The 17,191-nt window shown below is 36.1% G+C and overlaps 1 long non-coding RNA gene across 1 annotated transcript; it reads left to right on the top strand.

Moving 5' to 3' along the window:
- Positions 1 to 10,350: 10,350 nt before the first annotated feature.
- LOC132086233 (uncharacterized) lies at positions 10,351 to 15,317 on the top strand. The gene is made up of 3 exons (XR_009420391.1): positions 10,351 to 10,399; positions 11,271 to 11,364; positions 15,107 to 15,317. It is a non-coding gene; the product is annotated as an uncharacterized LOC132086233 (long non-coding RNA).
- The last annotated feature ends 1,874 nt before the right edge of the window (positions 15,318 to 17,191 follow it).

Raw genomic sequence — 17,191 nt, 5'->3', positions numbered from 1 at the left:
TTTCTTGATTTTTTAATACGTTTTACTAATATTATAGAAGTCCCATTATTGTACAGCATTGGAGTACAAGGTGATTTTGGCAGAGGTATTACAGAAAATATAGATAAGTTTGTAAGTCCAAATCTGCTGGGCTGCACAGTTTACCCTAGCAAGACTCTACAGTACTCCCCTATGATATTTCATTCATTAGTGCCTCCCTAATCCCTAGGGAATTATTTAAATGGCCAAAATAAATGGATGTTTAAGAGCTGCTATTTATGGCAGTACAGTGTTTAAATCAGCTTCTTTTCCAAACTGAGCACTTATGGCTATTTCAGATCAATCTCATTACTGGTCTGGTTTGAATATCTTGATTTTCTGCTTTTGATGCACAATAAGTAAATGCACGTTGCTTTCTAAATGTAGCTAATGTAATAAATCCCTTTATCAAAGTGTTAACATCTATTCAGATGTTAACAGCCCATATAAACCCAGATGCTAGCCAACCCGTCTAAATACATTTAGCTGTGAATGTAGAGAGATTACCTATAGAGTACTTGATTCATCTCTGCCTGGATACAGTTTCCAATATCACCATGAAGAAGCTTGTTGTGCCATTAATTACTCTAATGGGCATGCAGCTAGGAGGAAAAAGGGGAGGAAAGGTATTTTCATGTACAAAAAATGAATGGCAGTGTGATATCAGGTCCTCACTCCTGTGAAATCCATCCAGAATACACAGCCACAAGTTACCACCCATTAGCTCTGAAAAGCTACATTTTTTGTTTATTATGACAATTAAATATCTACTATTTGATTACCGAATCACTCATCAGAAGAAATATCTTTAAAAATGTAGGTTACTATTAGACAATAGATTATAAAAGTTACACTGGGAAAATCAAGATTGGCTGTACATTCCATTATTTTTGTACTTAGGGCAAAAAAAATTTGTGATGGTGAAAATTCACTCGTGAAGGTAAAAATTATGAAGATTTTGCTGAATCACTAACATGTAAGCTTCCAATTTTAACAGAAGTCAGGAATGCTCTAATGGCCTATGGGTTGTGACTGAAATATGTGTGAAAACAATTACAATTTGCAAAATATTTGGAAAAAAGGATAAAGTGCCCGCCGTGTGCATAGCATTCTCTTAAACACATACAATGGCTTTAATTTATTTCAAGTGGAACCAGTATGGGTCCCCTTTTCTTTTCAGAACAATGATGAGACAGAAACTTAGTGATATCAAACATTTTTATAGTTTTTTTAAGTCTCAATGTATAGATAAACTTAAAGGACTTAAACTTTTCCGGGATTTGTTCCAGCTGTCCCTAGTTATTATGAACTAGCTTTGATATTGGCTTTGATATCTTGCAGGGACGCATTACATATATTATATCAGATTTACTTGCAATTGCAATATTTCTCCAATAAGTATTTCCCAAACTGCACCGTTTTGGTCGGATCAGCAAGGTGTGATCCTACTCTGTATCTGGACATTATTTATATACACACATATACAGGTTAGGATTTTCTGTTTGCAGATGTGACTGTAACTCTTCAGTAATTGCAATAGTGGCACTGCTGGCAAAACAAAACGCTTTGTACAGAGTCTGCAAAGCCTCAGCACTGGGGCTTGTGATGCTTGCTTCACATGAACTTCCCTTGGCCTGGCTGGAACCTTGTTCATTCTTGCTTTAGCTTAACAGCAACTTTTCTAATGCCTATGTGTAACTTCTTTTACTTTTTTTCATATGGTGTGGCCATATTATTATATGGGTAGTATAAAACAATATAGTCTTCACAGAATAAGAGATTTATGAGGCCAGTATAAAGATAAACTGTGGTCAAAGAGAGTTGTGGTATCACAGGTAAGGCCTTGAGGAGTGGGATCAGAAGACCTGATACACAGGCAGGGTCACAAGCTGGCACTGGAGACCTCTTAATTATCACATCTACCAGTGCTCAGGGTAGGGCTAGGACAAAGAGAGCAAAGAGCGTATATGAGCAGCCACATGAAAACCACCATACATAGTCTAATGGAAGTAACATGAACTCGCAAAAAAATGAAGAGAAATCAAATTGTAAAAAACATATGAGCAAATTTAATAATTTCCTAAGGTGTAAGGGACAGGGAGGCCATCAATATCAACAGCACATGGGAAAGGACATAGGATGGTGATGACCTGCTGTACACTTCATTTCTACCATCAAAAGGTTGCTGTCAACATTAGGACTCTAAGAGGCAATGAAAGAGTTTGGACAAAATGAAAAAAAGGCATAGACATCAGGAAAAAAATGTATATGAATTTTAATTTCATTATTTTGGAACTTCTTTTCTGTAACAGTGTTTATTTCTTTTTTCATTAAAATAGATAATCTCTAATAATGTCTTGCTGATTATATTTTTAAGATTTCATTTATACAAGCAATAAATTCATACCTTTCTGTATTCAGTGTGTTTTCTATTTGTCCTTAATAATCCCACAATTTGATTTATAAAACAGGCTGGAAGAATTGATATGTGATTAGATGTGACATTGCATACTGAGCTGTCAAAATCTGAACAGGTTAACTCGGATGTTCTTGAGTAGTCAAATGGAAAATTAGGGTACATCCTTAGTGTATTGAATTGTGACTGGCCACCACGGGTACAGATCTGATCTTTGCAAAGCAGGAGTTCATTCTTGGTTCAGTTAACCAAGTTAGAACTTGAGCGTGTGTGTATGGTAAAATACTAAGCCGTTGTTTGTAGGGCATGAAAACCTTGATAGCTTTTTAAAATCCTTTTGCTGTTTCAGTAAATGTATTCACCTTATTGGTAATAGGCTTCCTAACTTGAGGGTTTAAGATCTAAAGTCAGAAAAATTAATTCTGGAAAACAAGACTGCAACACAAAGATCAGTGAAGCTGAGTGCCTTCCAAGTGGTGGCATCATAAATTTAGTGTGTTGGTTGGTGGAGAAGGCAGAAATTCCTTGATGCTGGGTATGTGAGTCTGATGCACAGATGGAGGGTCTGAACAACCTGGAGGCACCCCAATGATTCTGAAGCTATAAAATCTTCCTAGGCACTCAGATCAGACTGAGAGTGATGTACCCACACGGCCTGGGGATGGTGATAGCCTGGGTGGATCTCCTCATGCTGTTCAGAGCACAGTCCTTCCTCAGGAAGAATCAGGAGCAGACACAGGCACTAACAGACAAGGTTAGTGCAGACAGGAGGTGTGGTAAAATGACTGGGAAACATCTTGAATTAGTGGATTAAGTTTTAGATGGATTATTCAGGGAATAATATGCACTTTTTTTGTACAAATGCTGTTTTCTTGGTCTTGTTTTTGGTTAGGCTTTAGGTCTTTTAAAAAAATAGATGTTCCATACAGTATTTCCTTTGCAGTTCCTTTGTTCAATATAAGCTTAATTTTATACATTAATTTTCTAATACTTTGGGAATTTACTGAGAAAAATAAAATTCTGAGTTAAATTCTCATTCAATAAAAATGTGGTATTTATTTTCCAATTTCATTTATTGATTAAAAAGGTATTGTTAGTGCATTCCTTTGGCTGCTTTTCCATTTTTTCCTGCAACTACATGATTCAATTACTTTTATTTTAGAATAATTTTTATTTCATTCTTTTTCTTTGCATAGAGTAATGTGTGCATTATTGAAACTGTTGAATAGTCAAGACTGAACTCATTCTCCTTATTGCACAATAATCTATTAATAACTCCACTAGAAGGAGAAAGTGAATCTCAAGTGAACCTACTCCTTTTATTCATGTGTTAAATAAGAGACCTTGCTGAAGCCTCAAATTCATGTCCATCAAGCTAACTAGAAACAGCTGAAGTGTGTGAAGACAAAAAATGAAGATTGATATCACAAGCGCATATTACACAAATTTCATAGAATATCAATAAAAGTAAAATTTATTCTCATTTTTAAAGATATGTTAAGTCTCCTTATAACAAAAACAAGATTAAGCAAAAGTAACAATTATATGCCCAGCTCCTGATGGATTTTTGGTCATGATGGGAGCCTGGGTGCCAGATTTAGTAACAGGTTTAAGTTCCTAAGGAGCAATTAGGTAATGAGATTTTTCAAAGGTGCCCTGGTGCCAAAGAATGCACAGGCAAAGAGTAAAATTACTGGTACATTAGTGATTAAGGTCTGTACCAGTTGTGTTCCACACTTTTCAGCCATCAGACAACTCTTAGGAGCTTAAGTCTCTCAGCTTATTTGTCAGTAAAGCACCTTGTGTGGTTAAATGCTTCCTCAAACATAATTAAATATCACTTTGACTGAGGAGAGGGACTATGGATATATTCCTGAGATAACACAGTTCTCTTCCAGTTGGCAGGGACATTGTTGTCTCTTTGCTGGAAAAAATGTCCTCATGAGTGTTAATCTAAGTAACTCTTATGTGCAGGTAACCCACATGTGTACAGAAGAATTTTTATGGATCAGACTGTGAGAGGCTCTGCCACTGTTCCCAGTAGTTCAGGTGGTTGGAACCACCATTAGAAAAGAGCAAATCACTGTGAGGGTCTGCATGCTGACACTTTTCAGTTAGAGGTTGTATTTAACATTTTATTTTGGCAAACCACAAGATTAATTTCTATCAGTGGGATTGAAGAAAATTGGAGAGACATTTCATCCATACAGTAAGTTTATTGCAATATATAGTCAAGGTTAGCTGAGACCTATTGTATTGACATTTTTTTGATCACAATTCAGTTGTCATGGCGCCAGGCCCATTGGCAACAGGTGGAGTACACCTGTCTCAAATAGGAAAAAAATCTTTGCTCAAAGCTTAGCCTCTTCTCCCAAGTAACAAGTTGCTTCACTTGCACCAGAGAAGGTTTACAATAGATATTAGGAAAAATTTATTTGCAGAAAGGGTTTCAGGCACTGGAGAAGGCTGCCCAGGAAAGTGGTTGTGTTACCATTCCTGGAGGTACTTAGAAGACATGCAGATATGACACTGGTTTAATGGTTTAATGGTGGTCTTGGCAGAGTTCAGGGCTGGGCCTGGTGATCTCAAAGGCCTTTTCCAATCTAAATGATTCTATGATTTATTATTCTGTGGAAACGACTCATAGAATTTTATAGTTAATATACAAGCACTATGCTCTTACTTTTCCACCTAATTTTAAACCTGGAAAAAAAAAATTGAAACACAAGACATATGTTGAATATGTTTAGATATTTTGCCTTGAAATTAGCAGAATTTTTTCCATCATTGCAATTCTCAGGGAGTTTATTTTTGCCATTCTACAAATCATGTGTAATGCCTTTTGGCATTTAAGTGCATCTTAACATCCAAGCCAAGTGTAGAAGAACATGGTGAAATCCAAATTCTGCACACTCCAAAGTGAACTGATTGAAGGCTCAGAAAATATACACCTGGATGATGAAAGCAGAACCAGGTTGCTGAGCTCAGAAAATTATGTCATCCCATTTCCAATACCTTAATCCATTTACCCCTTTAGTTTCCATTACTGATCCTGTCATACAGAGAAATGATCAAACCTACTTTCAAAGTTCTTTGATCTCATTGAGATACTCTCAGAAACATTCAGTATAATTTACTAACACCTTCCTTAATTTAATTTCTTCAAACATACACAAAATTTCATACCTACAAAGTAAGAGCAATGTCAAGTTTTGGACAATATCAGGCTAAATGACGTGAATTCTAATCCTTAGTAGGTGGCAAGGAAAGTTTTGCTTGCAACAATTTCTGAAGATTAATACTGACTTTATGCAGGCAGCAACTTTTCCTTCTGAAGGAGGGATAAGTGCACATAAGTTTCTTGGATTTTTTATGTATATTTTATATATTCGGCTTTTCAGTCTAGTAACTTTATTGAAATTGTGAAGAAACCATTTTGAAAAGGCAATAGACCTAGTGCACTGTGTGCTTTGACCGTGAATAAAGTAGAATGACTTTATTTGAGGGAGCACTTTGCATTTCCTGAGTTAAGCAGTAGAGAAAAGAAATCGCACCATGTGCAACAATGTACCCATTTGCCGGGTTTGAGCTGTTTAGAGTGGTTAGGAAGTGAAAAGTAACTGATAAACCATTATGAGGCAATTCCAATTAATTTGTGTCCAAGGAAGTGCAAATGAAATGTGAAATCACTGAAATATGGTACTCACCACATTCAAAATCTGATTTTAACTTCCACAAAAGCTAATGGGTGATTAATGTCACTAGGTTGTAGATTTTTCTGGGGGGTGGGAGGGGGAATGTAAGTTATTGCAGCACACTTTAAGTACCTACAGCACAAGTAACTTGGTAATGGCAAGTAGTGACAATGCTTTGGAGAATCTGGATATATTCCTTTTTCGCACTTCATTATTTATAACTATCATTTTGCACAATCCTGAACTTCAAACCAAAAAGAGTATGGATTCAGAACTTTCATTATGAGACAGAAGAGTAGGTCATTAAAATGGGCTTGCCATGATATGAGAAGCATGGAGCCAGAGGAAGGAAAATGAGCGACTTTTTGGCAAGGTATTCCTTGAAAAACAGTTGTTAGTGTCATAGCCTCCTTTCATTTAAAAGAAACCAACTAGCTTTTTTCTTAAAACTTAAGATTCTTGTGGATTTGGTTTTGTAGAGATTTAATCACCTATCATAATATCTAACATTGAAATGAGTTAACAGAACCCTAAAACAGGATATTAGTTTTTCAAGTATTCGAACACCTATCTTGCATCCAACTGTGGAGACTGAGCATTTATACACCTTTTAAATGCATTCTGAGAAGATAAACACATCTTAAAGTCACCAAGAAGCTTATTTTGTGTAATCTTGGTAAAGTCAGCCAGAAAGTTTTAATGCATGCCTCTTAGCCGAATTATCTGCAGGAAGATGTTTACTTAGCAGATAGACCTAATGGGCAGAAGGCAAGCTCAGCAAAGGTGGCATTTTAAATATGCATTTAGAAATATCCTTACATGTTTTAAGTTAGGTATCTAAAGTGCACGTCTATCTGGAAAAATCATAGTAGAAATTAATTTGTGAACAATTCTCAGTGTTAATCAAAAAAAAAAAAAAAAAAAGTCATCTGAAAGGAACCTCTAACTCCTACTCAGAGTGGAGATAATTCCAAAATTAGAGATATTTGTTCATGGCCTTATTCAGCTTAGTTTCGAAAATCTTTAATGATGGAAATTCCAGTCTCTGTGAGAAACCTTTTTCATTGCTTAATGAAACTGACTTTCTTACCTTGCTTGTGACCTTTGGCTGCTGCCTGCCCTATTGCTCTGCACCCTGGAGACGAGTGTGCCTCTACTTTCCCAGTACATTCCTCCAGAATCTCGTTCTTTTTTCCTGGCACTGAGATTCCCTCTCCTCCCCCTGCATCTCCTTACAAGTTACCTGCTGACCTCACTTTCACAGCTCAACCACAAAAGTGGATAACCTCTGCCACCACAAGAGTACTCTGCTGACACATGGCACAACAGGCACTGGAGATGGTAATTTAGCACTCTGAAAGGTTTAGAGGATTCCAGCAGACTTGAATTTTAAGAATCTACCTGAATTAATAGCAATGGTATAAATTTAAATTCTTCTAGGATTTAGCTGGAAAAGAACAGAATATTTTTTTTCCTGCAACTTTTCCACAGAATTTGCCTATGCAGGCTTCTGCTCATGTGGTCACATGGAGTATCTCCATTATTTCTCATGGAATTAAAAGTTAAGGATTCAAAGGGTGCTCCTCACATCATCAAGTCAAATCCTCTTTCAGGGTTATAATCCGAGAAACATATTTAGTAGAGCTTCTTGTAAAATCTAGCTCAGGCTTATGTTTCCGGTGCTTGCACTAAGAAGTGGTTCCACTACCCTGATGGTTAGGAAAGTATTCTAATTCTCAGACTAGATGTATTCAGCTCAAGTTTATAACCAATCGTAACTGTGCCAGCGTTGCCTTTTAACTGCAATAGCTCTTTATCCTCCCCAGTAATAACAGTCCTGGTGTATTTATAGATACATCCCTTCTTAGCCTTTCATTTCCTGGTTTCAAAAACTGAAAATCACAGAGTGCAGCAGAGAATCTTTTCTAAAGTGTTGTAGAATTGTACTCACCCGTCTTATGACTCCATCTGTTTAATGGTTCCCCCAGTGTCTCTCACCACCTGCACTGCTTCCTTTTACCTCACTCATTAAACACCTGACCTTACTGCTTCTGCTTTTCCAATGCTGAGAGGTTTGATTTTGCCTCACATATGTTCTGAAAAGGCTGTGACCATTGGACCACTAAGACAGCACTTTTCCTTTCTCTTAGAAACTCACAGTTATTCAAGTTTTGTGGGTTTTTTTTTTTCCTCTTGTCAGCTGCAAATAAAATAGATATATGTGATAGATGAACAATAGAACAAAAGTGAGGTGATCAAACCTGTTTCTATTGTTCCTGTGATACAGGTAATAACTGTGAATCTTCTTGTCAGAGCTGTCATGAATTATTTGAGTGAAATTTTCAGGAACATTTCTTGTACTGGAATTTGAGATGGAGAAGCAATTCCTTCCCCATAAAGTTATTTATCCTGATTTTAAAAGCAGTTTTAAATCTTTTAAACATTGAACTATTTCTGTTAGTAGAAAAACCTGAAAGGGCAGATATGCAAGTGAGAGTCCCAGCATCACTAGAAAAAATTTCACAATATGGTGCAAAATCTATGGAACGGTTGTACAGAGATGTTCAACATGGATTACAGAAAATTAATGATGTCTCCACAGCATGGATGGATGAAGAAATCCCACCATCAAAAGCTATGAGATTAAGAGAATATCAGAAAAGGACTATGTTAGATATTCCTTACTAATTATTCAATATCAACCTGTCAAATTAGTTGGAAAACTGTTCTGTATGAAAAACTATGAAAAGTGATCAATTTCTAGGAAAACAGATTTTGCATTAAGGTACAGAAAGTATGATTCTCCTGCTACTTTCTTCTTTTTTTTTTTGCAACGCTAAAAGTACATTTTCCATTCCACATAACGTTAAAGAAAAAGATATGTATAATGATGGTGAAGACAGCAGCAAGCTTGATGGGAGAACACCATCATAACTGTATAAATGAATTTCATTAATTCACATTTGCAAGTGACTTATGTACCTCTAAATTTCACTACTTCTACCGGTATCAGTAATAAGCAAAGAAAGCAAGTTTCACTTTAAATTATGGCAAAGTTGTGTCTTAACATTAATAGACATCTGTTGAAGTTGTATTAGTGTATTAAATGTAAAGGATTAGTTACTTAAAATGCAGCTTGTAGTTTTTAAAACATTAATTGGGGGGGGGGAATTTTTTCTGCATTTTTGTGAAGTTTGGGTTTTCACAGTTTTAAAAGTGGATTTTATTTGATTCTACTATGCATTAGCAGGTAATTCAAGGACACATTAATTAATCTCATCCTACAATGTGTAGTCATCCTGTCAGCTGGAGAAAAAAGGGTTGTGGGTGTATTTTAATATGCAAATACCATGACTCCTCTGAAATTCATTTGTAAATGAACATTTTTCATTCAAGGACAAGGGATATCCTTACCTGACAAAGTCATGCACCCACTTGGAAATATAAATAGATCCAAATAGTAATCTATTGGATGTAGACTTTGATCTACATCATGTTTTCCTACTTACATATTGCATATCTTACATATCTTGTGCATCTTGATGCACTTGCAGCAAAACTATATTGGATGTTGGCTGGATGTGAAGAAGAGGAGCAACATTTAATTTCAAAAGGAGACTATAGCTGTTTTGACCAATTGAAATATTGGACATTTAAACATATATTTATATTTTCAAAGTCCTGCATAGAGTTTTACTAATAAATCTTCTCATCCTCCCATAAAAACAGAAGTTGGGGCTACATGTTTATGTGAGAAAGTATCTAACCCCAGGAGGAGCACACATCTCAGGCTGATGACAGGTTAAAAGCAAAAGTAACTAGCCTTTAGGATTATGACTTTTAACATAAAGAAAACACATTCAACTAATATATGATACCTGAGACATGGAGGTTTATTATTCTGAAGCCCATGGTATGCACCGCTGCTTTTGTGATCACAAAACATTAGGAGAGGGAATTCTAGGATTTTGCCTTTTGTACCAGGTACAACAAAAGCCCTACATGAGCTCATACTATTCTACCACAAGCCAGCTTGTTTGTCTCCAAATCTAAGTGCCAAAATACAACCCTACTAAGTTTTAGACTTCAGAGGTAACAGACATCTTTCCTTTGCCTCATCACGTTTTCACTTTAAGTTTCCCTCCTGCTAATGAATCACACCTGCTTGTAGCAAGAAAAGACATGGGCTGCTCAACAGCTCACTGATACAAACGAATGAACAGTGGTTTTTCTGAAGCAGAGCAAATGCAACCAACTAAAACCACTGGAGGTAAGAGCAGTGACTTTCTATTGAGCTAACAATATATATAGCTTCCTTTTCCCAGATATTTTATTTAATCTGTAGTGGTAGATCTTACATAAATAATAGCCCAGCTGACACTGGTTCTTGCCCTAAAGTAGTGAAAATGAAGGTGTTAACCTAAACCCATAACTTTGCATTTTCATTGTACTGCTTCAATTGTTATATTACTATATTTTTATTTCTGAATATGAATATAAACATACTGCTCCTTACCTGGTAATTCATAGCTTTAAGATCAAAACTTATATCCAGAACTACTAGCATTGTTAAAACAAGACCTCTACTTTTGAAACATAGATTTCTTTCTTTTGAGAAATAAGTTTTGTAACATTTCTGCTCTATATGTTAATATCCTACAGAAATGCAACATGCCCTCTAGCTGAATATGCTGGCTATCAGGCTGCAGAGACATTATGTTTTTCCTTGTTTTCCCTTTCTCTGTTCCCGTGAATTTTGAATTATCCTGCTTTTTCAGGAGAGCACAATTTTAAGAGAAGCCAGTGACTTAGCTGCAGGGTACTGTTTCACCTGATCTGAGCCATGGGTTTAGCCACCCTCTGGTTGACACAGATCCTTCCTCTGCAGAAAATCATCCAATCCATTGTGCCATGGTGCAAGAAGGCAGGCAGCCACCTTCATGCAGATTTTAAAAGAAAACATATTGGCTCTGTTCTTCAAAAAGAATGGTTCAAGATTACAGCTTTTGCATAAATCTGTAGGCTAGGGGGTCCCAAAAAGGTAGAGACGTCCTGATAGCTCTGGATCACGTAATCCCACTCCATGGAGATGGAATTTCAAAATAGAACCTTTCCTCCATGTTTCTTGTTCTTCACTACAGGGTCCATTCTTGCTGAATATCTCCTTTCTGAAGTGCCTGATGTCCCTGGGCCCTGAGATGCATCCTAAGGCTGAACAGTGCAAAACTATAAAAGGTGGGTTTACTTTTTAAAATTTCTCTTTAGGCTACAGAAATAATTTGTTACTTGTAAAAGGGCTTGGGGTAACAGTGCAGGCATCAAAACGCCTGTGTGATGAGCACAGTGGTGGGGCACTAAGGGTGATGGAGATGAAAAACTCTTTTTCTGTTTATTATGATGAGTACATTAGTTGCAAATGTAATAATACTGGATTAATCAGCTCATAGTCTTAGAGCAGTTTCATGTTGCTTTAAATTATGCTATCCATGAAATTTTCATCCTTCCCGAGAAGTTGTAAGTAGAATTTCTCTTCAGTTCCAACCCTAAGTCTGATTCTGAAAAATCTAAATTATTTTCATATTGGCACATATTTATAATAAAATTAATTTTTATAATAGTCTTTTAAAAATCTTAGTATTTTATCTTAGTATATTATTGATCCTTTTTTCCTAAATTAAATTTCACATATTATCCTCTATATAGCCTATTTCTATTATATACCATTTACAAAGTACATAGCAGAAGTCCTTCGGAGAAAATACCTAGGATGGAATAGATCAGATATTTCAGGTCCAAATGGTAACAAATACCCTGATAGTTTAAGTAGTATTTTTTAAGATCTCTTTCATAAAGAAAGGACATCATTCCCTGGTCATCACAGTATGTCTGGAGAAAAGGACATTACAATTCATCTCAGACTGCCAAAAGCAGAAAGTATATTTTAGACAGTTAAACAGCTGCACTTATGTCTAAAGGGGGACAGATAAGAAAGGCTTTTCACAAAAATGATTTACAGAGATTGTGTTAGCTAAATGGTCAGGTCTGTTCAAAATTAGTCCTGATCCTTAGCTGAACTTTCAGCTGGACACAATATTTTGTTCTGTCTACTATGATTTTTCCATAGGTGCTCCATGTATTCGTGGTGGATGCTAACCCATAAAATACAACACTGGTCAGTGGCAGTCAGAGAGGCAGTCCAGGGTCTCTTGATTCAACAGTGGGAGACCATGGCTCAGGATAACATGCTTTATTCTTTTTATTAGGAGAATGTGTTCTGAATAGCTGAAGGCAAGAAATGTGAGGCTAAAATGTGTAGGCCATAGAAAGAGAGCCATGCTATATTGAAACTGATACAGCAATGGTAATCTATTTTCTGGGTTGTTTGCTACTTATTACTTAAGCTGTTTCAGGTGATCTAAAATATGCAGCTTTTGGCGTGGGGGGTTATGTAGGGGAATGTTTTTTGACCATAAATAACATAAACATTTTGTATTTGTGACTCACAGCACTCTAAGTGGCTTGCAACTCAAAGACACTAAATTAATTTTTCAGCTTTCTGTGTCCAGCCAACTGAGAAAATGATGCTCCAGAGCCCTTCAGTTCCTGTCTAGTCTGAAAACACTACATACAGGGAAGAAGAAATTAATTCCACCCCAGAAACCCCCTGGCATTACTGTATTCTATTTCCTGCCAATATTATCTATCTATTTAAAGAAAAACAAACAGCACTCTTAGTAAATGAAAGGCATACATACAATTACAATGACTTAGACAGCAAAACCCTTGTATTAAAATGTACTGGATGTGTGCATATAAATACTTCTGTTAAATAGAAGATATAAAACTGGTACTGTTATATAATTTATGTATTAATAATGGTAATGAAAAGAAGGAAGTAAGGGAAAGCATATTGGAAGAAACTCTAATATATGCATGTAGCTTTTCCTGGCAGATTTACAAAGGGTTGTACTGACTTTGCAATAGTTATATGCATAAGCTCTTCAGGGACCTTGATCCTGAATTGCTCCACACCGACATAAATATTATTATAGGCACGAACTGTCACAGTGGAGCTCTCTACAAGAAAAGTCAAATAGGGATAACAAGTTATTTCTCAACTTTCTCAAAATTCACTTGCAATTTCTATGAGCAGCAAAAGTAGACTAGGTATTCATTATCACAGGGAAGTAGACAGCAACTGATCATAAAAGATCAAATAATCCATGAGTAAAATACTCTTTGTAGTAGCTTTATTCATGTTTTCTTTTTCTAGAACTAAAGAGCAGCTGTTCCAATTAATGTGATTTTTTTTTTCTCCTTTTTGTTATAGCTTTTGAATTTTTCTGGAAACAGAGAGGTACATATTATACGAAGTGTAATCAACAGCAAAGTTGAATTGAGGTTGGAAAACATTGCAAACATTTCAGTTTTGTGAGAAAAAGAATGGTGATTACATGGCCATAAATGCCATGAATTCCACTGCTACTGAGTGAAACCAATACCATTATGTACCTTTTTATACACTGTTACCTTGACTCCGCAAAGTGAGACATCGCTCTTCCCCCATCTTTCAAATGGCTAAAATCTGGTCTCCGATACCTCACAGGAAGTCTTCCAGAAATTTAACTTTCAGATTGAGGGAAAAAAACTTAAAATAAAAAATTTGGCCCACTAAAAGAAAACTGCCTCTGTATATAGACAGAAAACAGGTGACTAGAGTTATGGATTCTGAAGCTAAAAGGATCATTTGATGTTAGCCTGGCTTTCTGTATACCACATGGGTTTTTTTCTTGTTTATAATTACTTCTTTATTGAGTGTGGTTTTTTGTTGCGGTTTAAAAAATGTTTGTGTTCTTCACTTGTTGATTTAATATTTGATCAATTGCTCTCCTGAAAGCATCTTATTTTTTCTTTGAATTTACTTGTACCAGGTTTAGCTTACTTGAGATCTGCAGTTATGTGAGGCTAAAGAGGTTACTTTATCCTCTTGACAGTATTTGCCTTTTTAACAAAGAATTTCAAAGACAGAATTAAAACCATTTTAGTGCCATATTTTTTCTTGCATTATGAGAAAACTATTTCCTAGCAGAGACTTCTGATTGCTGACAAATTCTGTTAGAAATATTACGCTTTGTTTCTTGTTTTTATTAACAATTACCTTCCAAGATCTGTAAGCTACCTGTTTTTTTTCATTAAATATGCAGAATTGTTGGTTGTGATATTATCTTCCCACATATAAAATCTCCAGCACATTGTATCTACACAGTAGCCTTTATTAACCTCTTTTTCTGTCTTTTTAGAGAATTAGGCTTCTTTGCAAAAATATTATCTTAATTTACATTAATCACACCCTTCACTTTAATTCTTTATTAAATGGATCCTCTACCTGCACTTCTGTTTATTCTGTTGGTGACAAACTTCCCTTGACTGACCAATAGGATCATCCTGTTGTGCTATGGTAAACCAAGCATTGTTCCAACCTTAGCATTTCCATCAGTTTAAAAAAAAAAAAAAGAAAAAATCTGCGTGGATTTAGTAATTTTACAAGTTAATTCCTATTAATGCAGTCTAGCATACTCCCTAATTGCTAATTACTGAAAGCCTTCAGTAGGTTCTCCTTCTGGGAGCAGCTTAAATTTCACTAGTATTTTCAAGGAAAGGTATCTAGAATTGTTCATTCATTTTTTAACCATCAGTTCATTAACAAATAATAAATTGACAAATCAATGAAAGACTCTTGCAACAACACTGGAATTGCCTGTTTGTTTCATTTTCTCGGCAATACAGGCAGTATAATCCCAGCTGTTTGGAGCATGAAGAGGTTTGATTTTTGCAAGCTGCCCCACCTGTAATCTGAGAGCCGTGAGTGTGGAGCAGTGACATTTATAACTCTGTGTACCTGGCTATTGATTATCCTTGTGTTTATGAGTTCATACAGGAACAGATGTTAGCTGACATTTTTTGTTTAATCTTACAGACGTGCTGAAATTGCCATTGGAGATTTGGGTGAATATGGAGAGGCATGTTATTATCAAAAACTGAAACCACATGGAAATAAGCCAAGAAGATTTTTTTACTCTCACAGAAGTATAGAAGAATCGGGGGCAATTTCTGATCAATACGAGCTCATCACTACAAGAATTTTTAGGAATTTTGTTCTATTGTGCAAAGCCAAGGACTTACCTCAATTGGCATCTAATTGCAGGTCTAGTTCATCTAGATCATGAAATAAAAGGCAAAAAAAAAAAAATCTGTTTTCAAACAAGTATATTGCTATTTTTTCACAGACACACTGAGAAAGACACTAATTCTCCACCTAGACTGCAAGCCCCTTCAGTATGTTTCCCAGAGCCTCCCATTAGCATGGCAACTCATAAACCCCACAGATCTTCTGAACGAATTTGAGGTTTTTAACAAATCATTATTCTAAATATTGCATTTTTATATGCCACTGGTTATGCGTGGCCTTTTGTAATTGCTGAATGATTCATGGGCTGTTTGGAAGAGTACACATATGCCCACAAATATTTATAACTCTATACGTTTTGTTAAGCAAGGTCGTTGACCTCCTTTAACCAAGAAATGTAAAGGCTTTGTGCTGACTTTTGAGTTTTACTGGTTGTTTAAGACACAATCAAGGTGTGAGTGCAATTTAAGATGGGGGCTGTAACCACTCACTTGCAAACCTGAGCTCCATGCCCTTTGGTGTAGCCTCTGAGTGCATATTAGCTCTAATAATTAAATTCCAGGAGTGTGTAGTGTTTAACCTGTGGTGTTGGAGGAAGAGGAATATGTTTTCTGAGATCAGGACCTAAACAGTTACACTTTTTTCCTGACCATGTTTGAAGACTGAGGAAAGCTGAGTCTGAAGGAGTACAGTCAGTGTCTTGTAATGGATTTCTGGGTGGCTGCTCATGCAAGTATTGCCATTTAAGCCTACAGCATCACTAGGCACCCTGATGCTTCAAAGCCATCCCTGTTTACCACATTTTGGAGCAACATGGCCTTCATGTCTGCTTGATGACCCTATCAAATTTTTAAGAAATGCTTTCAACATTGTTCCTAAACACAGGTAATAAACTTACATACATATTCTCAGCATCTTACAGTTCTTGATGTTTGCAGAGGCATCCATTTGCACATGACTTGTAGCTGTGACAGGTCTGCATAAAGAAATACCGGCTTTTACCACAGACCACTTGACCTGAGAGAGCAAAATTAACAGGAAGCAGCACACATGCCACATATCCCACAATTTAGTGACTGAGTGCTAGATTCACTGGGCAAACACCATCTTTACATCAAGACATTTTCCAGACAAGCAGATCTACAAGAAAGGTGAGTTTGCAAAGAAAACCTCAGGATTCCTAGATTTTTGAAGCAGTTTAGGGAAGAAAATGCTCCATCTTGCTCCTTGCATGTTTACCTTTTGCTACTTGTATGTTTACCTGTGCTCTGAACGACTTGGTATTCCTAGCTTTTGCTGGTTTTTAAAAAATGTATTTAAAAAATAGTTACCTGCTGTGCATGAGGTCTTTTGACCTGAATATTCAGAATGCTGTTTTCCTTTTTTTGGGATGCAACGTTGTGTGAGCTAACACACAAACACAGCCTTCTAGCACAATAATACTAATATCTGTATGTCTTACTCACTAAAAAATAAAAGCAGAAGAAAAATTTTAAAAATAATTCTACTGCTTGTGGGTAAAGCAAACAAACATTTCACTGCAGCATATCTCTGCCTTCTTGCAGAATAGAACTGATGGACTGACTAAAAGGCAGTATTCTGGAGATGTGACCAGCCCCTCTACTGCGCTTGTAATGCTAAAGCTCTGTGCAGCTCTGGGCTTGAGCAAGTCCTAGTTGTATTTCGTAAGAGAAACATACTTTTCCTCATTACACATTGTAACTTTTATACTTTCATTTAGTTGGAAGGAAAGCTGTTCAAGATAAAACCCATTTTTATTTCTTCCTTAAAGGAAAAAAAGCAGTATATAAGTGATTTTTCTGTATCTGGTGCCTTACTCAGTTTTTCTGTTTGTTATCCCATAGACAATTAATT

The sequence above is a fragment of the Ammospiza nelsoni genome, chromosome Z, assembly GCF_027579445.1.
Source record: "Ammospiza nelsoni isolate bAmmNel1 chromosome Z, bAmmNel1.pri, whole genome shotgun sequence".
In the NCBI taxonomy this organism is placed as follows: domain Eukaryota; kingdom Metazoa; phylum Chordata; class Aves; order Passeriformes; family Passerellidae; genus Ammospiza; species Ammospiza nelsoni.
The sequence above is the reverse complement of the archived record's forward strand: the minus strand, read 5'-3'. Positions and strand labels throughout refer to the sequence as shown.